The 9444-nt window shown below is 42.3% G+C and overlaps 1 pseudogene; it reads right to left on the minus strand.

Annotated features, from left to right (window-relative positions):
- Positions 1 to 5345: 5345 nt before the first annotated feature.
- On the minus strand, positions 5346 to 6263 carry LOC138514674 (RNA-binding protein FUS pseudogene; annotated as a pseudogene).
- Between the last annotated feature and the right edge of the window lie 3181 nt (positions 6264 to 9444).

The following is a 9444-nucleotide window of genomic DNA, read 5'->3' on the forward strand; positions in this document are numbered from 1 at the left end:
AACAAGCTACAGTAACAGTACTTCTGTTTGGTGATATCTCTGCCGAGATACCACTAAACTCATAATGTGGCCCTTTTTGTGTGTGTCTCTCTCTCTCTCTCTCTCTCTCTGTTAAGTGGATACATTGCATACTGTTCTGTGTGCAACAAGGATCAGTAGAATGAACAAATAAGGGGAAGGTGCATACTCCGAAATCCACTCATTAGCCTTTTCAACTGTAAAGGGTTATGGGAGACGATAACTTGTTGGTTTCCTCGAAAGTGGTGTCCGAGATTTGAAAAGCGCAGGTGCTCATTTCACCTTCTTGAGCAGGTTGGTTGGCAAGATGAGAGCTGTCTCAAACCTCACTCTAACTTTCTCAGGTGCTGTACTTATAGAGCTTTTACCCATTGGATAAAAAATAACAATCAGTTACCGATCCTTGCTGGCGCTGGAATCCCTGATCGTTTCTCCCTGAAGCCTCCCTCAATTTCTCCAACAGGTCCCAAATCCCTCCCATAAAGACCACAAGAACAGGGCAACCATTCCTCCCTACCTCCCAAACTCCCTCATCTGATGTTTGGGTAACTGGATAACTTCGGTTTCAAAATGTTTCTGATATCCTGTACAGGTTTCTTCATGGGTTGATGAGTGAAGAGCGAGAAAGATAAAAGGTGGAGTGTAGATTTCTCAAAATCACTCTCAAAGCAGGGTGCACCATCTCTTGGCTTAAAGGGGAGCTGTGGCTGCAAGAAGGCGAAGAGAAACATGCTGACAGTGAAAGTGTGAGGGTTGGTAATGTAGGATGGGCAACATTACAATCTCAAATTTGCAGATAGACACCATTGCTGTATAATGCGTCTTTGTTTGCTCGGCATTACTGTAGCACATGACTTCAATTAACTAAACACTTGAAATGAACATATTTGCAGTAGTTCATTAGGAGACGACTTTCAACTGATATCACTGACATGCATCAGTGACAGTGGCACAAAAAACAATGACAATTAAAATCTGTTTGACAGTTGTACTTCTACCATGGCTTAATAATAATTTGAATAAAATCTTCTATAAACTATTGAGGTTTTCACTATGAAAGAACATCATTGCACATGTGAAGCATACAGTATCAAACTATCACCACGTTCACCCTTTACGAGTATGTGATAAACAACGACCTGCTCTTGCAAGGTCTTACAGTAATTAGAGAAAAGAAGTATGATCACATTACTGGTCCCTTATGGCACATTACATTGCAAGAAGATAAATGAGTTGACAAAAAGACTGCGGGAGAGGCATACGGAAACTCATTCAGCATTCCAAACAAAAACAGTATATGATGCTTTAAGAATGCTTGAGGGGAAGAAATGTTATTGCAAATTTGGAAGCTGCAGAGTAAAAAAGGAAATCACAAATCACGGTGCTGTTTGGATAAACCAATGCCGCTTTCAATTCAGGCTGCAATAGAAAGTTCTGAAGAGACAAAGCAGTGAAAAGGCTATATATAATTAGGGAATTTGCGCATATAAAACGACCCAAGTGCATTGCCTTTCACTTTTAGGGCTTCTTTTCGATTTGTTGTAGGCACGTGCTAACTGAATTCCAACCTATATTTTCGAATAACTTTAGAGAACAACCATTGGCATAGTCAACAGTTTTGGCATTTGGATTTTTACAGGCATTTGACACGCTTTCAGCAATTGCCAGCTATTATCATAAATGTGAATATCTGTGAAGTATTTCGATGTTATTTTCTCTTAACAACATCATCTTCCAGGAAATGCAATCATAGAACGGGTATGGCTATCTAAAGCCCAGTCTCCCCCACCATTGCCCGCGACTAACATTAAATATGTTTTAATGTTTAGGCATGCAAATACAGGCAAATACAAATCTTGAAAATACAGTTTACAGAAATGGAGAAAGTTGGACGATACAATACCAAAAATCAGACATACTTAACAAACACTTACAAATGTCACATTTAATAAGGGTGTTCTCTGTGGTCTTCTGTTTGATCTTCCCTAATCCACTTATCTAAATGGATCTTCCCTGAATCTAAATTTGCTTGTGTGACAGCCTCTGTACCACGCTTGTGTTGGAGTTGTTAGTAAGTACATTTACTACATTCTTGATTGCTACCACTGCGATTTGAAGTTGTGACTCGCTCGCAGCACACACATTGTTTTATTTCAAAGAAACTACAACTCCCTGAGAGTTTGTAGTTTCTTGACGCCCATTTCCCTACAAACTCTGCGTGAACGCGCAGCCGCGGATGGGCAGTCTGTGGCATTCCATTGGCAGACAGTGCATAGGGGCGTGCAGTAAGTTTTGTTCTTGTACTGTTTGTCCTATTTGCCATTTTTCTGTATGTAGTCAACCTATAACCAAGGGCAGTGACTATTCCCACCTTGCTGACGGGAGTCCGGATTGGTCTTTGTGATTTTCCACACACAGTTACTGGTTTATAAACGGAGGCTTGTAACATGGAAATGAACCTAGATGGTTGTTCCCTCATTATGGATCACACTAAAAAGGAACTTCCTAAACTTCCTCTGATTAATAAGAAATTGACATTATGTTGCTAAATACCAGATCTTTGGTAAAACATAGGGTTGACATCCATGATTTCATCCTTGAACACAATGTGGATATCATGTGCATTACTGAGAATGACCCCACCATTGAACAGGTGACACCCCTTGGTTATGCTTTCTTTGGAAAGCACTGAGAGGTGGGCGCCAGAGCAGGTGTGGCAGTTATATGGAAAAAAGAACCATCTTTCAAGGTAAAATGGAATGTGAGGGTTGCAACCTCATACACATTAAGTTACTTGCCAATGTCAATCACAGCACTAACATTGTTCTAATTTAGCGACCTCCAGGTGAATCCCCTAATTTCAATGAAGATATTGTGGATATTGTCACACCGTTGCTGACTACTAACTCCGCTGTGGTGATTCTGGGGGATTTCAATCTATGGAAGGGTCATACTAAGGACAGTAAAGCCACTGACCTTGAAAAATCTTTTAAAAAACCTCCATTTACACAGCCATAATAATGAACCTACACATACAAAAGGTCATACCTTGGACTGGGTGGGAAGTGGAAACATATTAATTGATAATGTAATTACCACGCCATTTCCCTGGTCAGATCATTTTTCCATTCATTTTCAACTGACACTTCCTATCGCTCATCCTAGGAAACAGGAACCTATGCATGAGTTGCTTGGTCGAATATGAGGCTGGTTACGCCCCCTATTCTCTCAAAATGTTTGGAGACGATAATGGAAAATACTAAGTACTCTGATCATCCAGAAGTACTTATTGGTATTTACAACGATCAATTTAAAAAAATGCTTGACCGAGTAGCACCACTGAAAGTTAGAAAGGTCAGAGATACCCCAAACCATCAAAAATGGTTTACCCCAGCATTAGCAGAATTGAAAGCAGTCAAACCAGCCAGTATAAACCTGGTCATTAAACCCACAAGGGATGACTGTAAAAAGGTACAAAAAGCCTTTGCGGATAAGCTAGAAATAGCTCAAAATAAAATCCTTCAAGAACTAGCCCAAATAACCCCAAGTGCTATCTTTAGTGAACCCAATCATGACAGCATTGAGGAGACACAGTGTAAATCTAAAATTACAACTAAAATCTCAATTGAGGGAGAACAATCTCCTCAAAAATCCCAAGCTAAGTTTACATTTAAAGAACATACCACTACAGATATTTGTAATATAATGCGAGCCATGCATCCTACAAGTTGTCCTGGTGAACTCCTACCATCTAAAACCATATTAGAACACAAAGATATGTTTGCCCCTTTCCTTTGTCGCTTTGTTCATTCTTCTTTTCGTACCAATCCCATTCCCTCATCTATAAAACATGTAGTAGTCACCCCTTTGGTAAAAAAGGTTGGCTTGGACCCAAATGACGCTGCAAACCTTAGACCAATAACAAACACTCTTTTTTTCCTAAAGCTTGTAGATAAAGTAGCTACGCTACAATTGCAGGCACACGTGGCAGAAAGAAACATCTTTCATAAAAAACAATCAGGGTTTCGTAGTTTTCATGGCACTGAGAGTACCTTGCTGGATTTACAAAGACACATGCTGTCTGGCCTGGAATCTGGCAAGTCAGGGCTGCTGATGTTACTCGACCTATCGGCAGCCTTTGAATTGCTAGATCACAGGACTCTGCTAGATCGCATGTCTACCGTCGGAGGTCTCTCAGAGGAGGCAATAACCTGGCTCAAGTCATTTCTTGAAGGGCGTAGCTCCCGAGTACATTGGGGAGAGAGTGACTCTGATGCTGAGATCACTATTTGTGGAGACCCTCAGGGGGCTTGCCTTTCCCCCCTGCTTTTTAATATTTACATCATCCCACTATGCTGGGATCTTGAAAATGCAGATCTATTTTTCTGCATTATGCAGATAACTTTCAGTTGGCACGGGAGGTCGGTGGAGATCACAGCAAGGACCAAAAACATCTAGATCAGGTCTATCAAATGATGAAAAGCTGGATGACAACAAATTGGTTCTGCCTTAACGCCACCAAGACAGTGCTAATGTTATATGGCCCCAAACAAGCTAGAGAGAAGCTGGGCTCCCAGTATAACAGTTTTATGGTCGATGGATGTCAGAAACCAGTGGTACCCAAGGTCAAGACCTTGGACACCTATCTGGAAGCCAGCTTAGATAACAAGGCACATGCTGACGCTGTAGTGAAAAGCACCAACTATTATTTGAAAGCGCTTCGTCAAGTGGCCCTGTTGGTCTCAGAGGAGAACCGTAAGAAATTAGTCCAGGCCGTAATACTGCCTAGAGTGGACTACTGTAATTCCCTCTTGGGAGGAGCAAAGAAAGTAGACTTACAAAGACTCCAAAAGATTCAAAACACTGCAGTACGCATTGTCTTCCAGATTCAGCACCTAGAGCCCACATCTGCTGCTAGGAAGAGTCTCCACTGCCTACCAATCTCAGCCAGAGTACAATTTAAGCTCTTGACAACTTGCCATAAATGCATATATGGTGATGTCCTACATACCTTAAGAATAGGCTGAAGCTATACATGCCTAGTAGATCTATTCGCTCAGCTAAGACCTGCTCCCTACTGGTAGACTGAGTGAAAAGAGCTTGTGGCAATGGCCGCGCCTTTCATGTACGGGCCGCACAGGCCTGGAATGCCCTCCCGGCGTCTCTACGCAACATATCTGATCTTTTGATCTTCCGGAAACAGCTGAAGACCCTTCTGTTTTCATAAAGCTCTGATCCAGTTATCTGGTTTCTTGATAGAGCTCTATCTTTCCCCTTCATGGTGCCTGGATGCCTTTGGGCTTTGGTGCCTTATAAATAACATAACATTACATTTTGTTTGCTCTAAATCCTCCTCGATCGCCACCACAATTGCCACCTCTGCCTCATAATCCACCTTTACCTCCGCCTCTCCCTCTAAAGTCACCTTGGTCAAACCCACCTCTACCACCACCACCTCACTGGTCATCAAACCCGCAAGTCATCTGTGGTCCTCCAGGTCTGACTGGTCCATCAGGTTTGGATGCCTTGCACTGGATGCACTAATTTCACCAAGAAAAGTCCATATTTTCACATGTTGGGTTAGGACACTTTCAGTCGCCAGCTCTTTGCTCTCCCCCTCCACCACTGCAAAAGCCACTGCCACCCCCACCTGAACCACCACCAAATCCACCATGTCCCATTGGTCCTTTTCCATTGCCACCACATCTGCTGTTCAAGTCTGCCTTCCATGTTGCAAACAAAACCCTTCTTGGATTTCCAGAGGACTTTGTCCCATCAAAGCAATCAATGAAAGGAGGATCATCAAATGTCACTGTAGCTTCACCTTTAGTTTCCCTGTCTCCCAGTCAGCATAAAGTGTAATCATAGGCAGTCCAGTCTTCTTGTATATCTTAATTATCACGGTTATCCTTTAAGTAGTCGGCAACCGATTAAATGGTAACATTGGTCTTGCCCACCATACTCACCACAGTCACTGTTGCATCCACTATCGCTTCCACCATCCATTGGAGAACTGTCCTGGCCATAACCTCCACCCCACCAATGCCATTTCTGTCCATAACTTTGTGGAGCATGGTAGTTTTGCTGTTGACCATAGGCACTCTGCTGCTGTCCACCTCCACTGCTGCCTCCACCACCTTTGCCGCACTGCTGTCCATATCCTCCTCTCTGCTGTTGACCCTAGGATTGCTGACCACCAGCATAACCTCCTGGTGTAGAACTGCCAGGTTTTTGCTGCTGTCCATAGGCAGAATAGGATTGCTGCTATTGTTGCATCAGGGGCTACTGAGGTGGTGGTTGGTTATTGGCTGACTGAGAAGTTTGAGTATTTCCATAATTAATGTAGGCCTGAGGGGCAGATTGTGCACCGTACCCAGAGCTCTGCTGCATCTGTCGTGCTTGCACTTGGCCATAGGATGACTGCATTTCAGTGAACTGGCCATATCTGCCGCAACTCTGCTGGCCATTTGATGACTGGTGGCTTGTTGAGAAGAAACCTGTTTGGGTTGAGGTGGGTTCCCCATGAAGCTTTGAGCGGGGTGCATGGAATATTCGTTGGGTGGCATAGCGCAGGCTGATATAACTGAACATGGTTTGTGAGATGAATGGACGGTTGCAATACTTTCTCTTAATGCATGTAACAGTGCAACCTCTTCAACGTCCACTCTTTTTCGCGGCCCACAGTGAGTTATGTGCCACTAACACAGTGCATGATGGGATGTGTAGTCTCTACCAGATGTACACTTACAGTGGTTTTGTGCAAGGTGAGGGTTCCTGTTAATGCAGAATACAGTATGTATGGTGATGCCTTCTCTGATTGACAAAGAATTTATAGCCAAGTGCCATTCAGAAGACTGGGTGAACCCAAGTGGAAAACCAGAACTTTGTTGTCTGATTTTCAATAGAGTCCAACTAATAAATGGTATGCTACACAATATTCAAACGAAAAGTCTTTTAATTGCAGTCACAGCTATCATCCTTTGAACAATGCATTTTGGATTCATCAATCCATCATCAGGGACACATCTGAAACACATCTGAAAATAATAAAGCATATAAAAAGTAGGTGACCTTTTTCATTAGTGCATGAATTATATTGATATAGTAAATCTAAATTTGTAAAACCAATGTGTTACCTGCCTCAACTGAGTCTGCATAAAATAGACAAACATACCTACTATGCTGAGTTTCTACTCCAGCCTTTCTAGCAACATAATGTAACAAACATGAATTTATAGATGGCATTTTTTCGTTCCACACTCAGTCCCAATCGTTATTTATCAGGCAGCAAAATAGATTTTACTAATGTGAGGTGTTTATCAGTGTCGGGTGTGCTTAAAGGTGCCACGAACTAGTCCTATGTAAAAGCTTTCCAAAGCAGCCTGGAATTTTCTATGTTGCAGCCCTACCTTCCATGGCAAGCAGTCGGTGATATATGTATTCCTCACATGGTAGATGTTGTGTTATATTGCATTTCTACTGCGGCTTCTGCCATAGGTTATGGCGTTGCAGCACTTTGCCTGTCACAGAGGCAAAGGAGGAGTGTGATAGAACATGCAATAGTGGTAGGGAGGAGCAAAGTCGGGTAGATCGTTGGGATGAGGGTGAGGCATAGATAAGATGCACAGGAAGGCTTGAGAATAAAAAGGTGGAGGAGCTACGTGTGCAATTGGACCACATTTGTAGCTAGGGAAGAGGTGTTCACTGTGCCAGCGGGTATGTCTGGTATTTATTCACCTCATGGTGAACATGGGCATGTTGAAGCCACGCCCAAGAAAATACAGATGGAAAAGCCCCTCTACTGACTTCCCTACTTCCCTATGCCTCTAACAACATTTGTGAGGGGTTATATATCACAAATAAGAATTTGTCAATTTTGCAAATGTCCCTAAAAATTGAGCAAAGCAACCTCAAATATTTTGTGTTTCCTAATTTATGTCATGATTACCAAAAGTCTGACAATTACCTGTGTACATTGTCCCGTTGCTTTCAATGGACCTGTTGAAGATTCCAGTGCTGTTTTGATGGCAAATTCCGAGTCGGCTCAGGTTTGTCTTCCACTTTGACATTAAGCTTATGATTTATCTTTCACAGTGAGCTCTTCAAAGAAGCCTCACTTATATGTCCCCTGCTAGAGTGCTGCTTTGTATGCTAGTTTAGTGATTTTGCATACATTGCAAAATCATTTGTTTCTTGGCTCACTCATGGCAACATCAGTTGAAAACCATGGGATACATGACATCGTTTTTTTTTAGGAAAACTCAAACCTGCTTACTTGGAAAGGAAGGCCTTTTCAATGCACTTACTCGCCAGCATGGTAAGAAAGCCTTCAGCTGATCTCTCTGTACTCCAACCTTAACATTAGCAAGAGCTACTTTTAATTCATGGGCAATAGGCTCTAGCTACTGGCAAGTGCTACTGGGGTGGTGATGTCCATGAATATGAGAATGTGTACCACAATCTTTTTGGGTGGTGTATTTGCTCTTTGTTTAACAAAGGAACAGCATATGCATTTACAATGGCATGTATAACTTCACAAACATCTTTATTTAATTATCTTTTGTTCTTAGCTGTCTCCTCGAAATTTTAAAGCATATCAAAATGCAGGAAACCAAACAAGACATTCATTGTGAAGGCTTACATTGCATGCTATCCACCAGTGCTCAGTAATCTGGTGTGTAGCTTGCACAGGAACAGCACTTAGACACTGTCAACGTTTTCGTTTCAGGAAGTTCATGTATGAAAAAGGCAGATTCACAGAGCTAGGGAATCAGATTGGCTGATGATGCTGTGGGATGTATTGACCCACTCCGCTATGCAATGCAGCATCACCCTGCCAGTTGTGGGGAAAGAAACAGCAACAATGGCGGACAAACACATGTGTGTGCCAAAAACCTACAAAAACCGTGTGCTTCAGCACACAAAAAGAGTGATGTACAACCTGTCACCCATGGTGCATGTGCGGGGGAATAGAGCACACCCTGCAGAAAAGGTGCCAGTGGGCTCCATGTCCAGCAAACAGAGTGCAGAGAGAAAATCAGCACTTTGCAAGTGAAACGAAAATGTGCCTACAATTGTTATGTGTTTTGTTGCCAAAAACTCCAAAATGCCTATAACACAACACTTTTCAACATTCACAATCTTGCCTGGTGCTAAAATCCATGTATCAAATGAAACATTGTGAAACATACACAGTCTGGAAACTGACAGCCTCTATGCCAAAATCTGGGTGCAGTGTCCGGGGCGACCTGAATGACATCTGTCTGACGAGTATTAGGGCAGCTTTAAAATGACCTAAAACTCAAAGGTCTGCTGAATTACAAACATAAACAGGATTGTTTTATTCCACAGTTTTCAAGGCCAAGGAAGAAATGTATTTGTATGTGATGCAACACATGTAGGTTTTGTTAAGTTTAAGAAGTAATT

This window comes from Ambystoma mexicanum, chromosome 12 (assembly GCF_040938575.1).
Source record: "Ambystoma mexicanum isolate Mex_15411 chromosome 12, UKY_AmexF1_1, whole genome shotgun sequence".
Lineage (NCBI taxonomy): Eukaryota > Metazoa > Chordata > Amphibia > Caudata > Ambystomatidae > Ambystoma > Ambystoma mexicanum.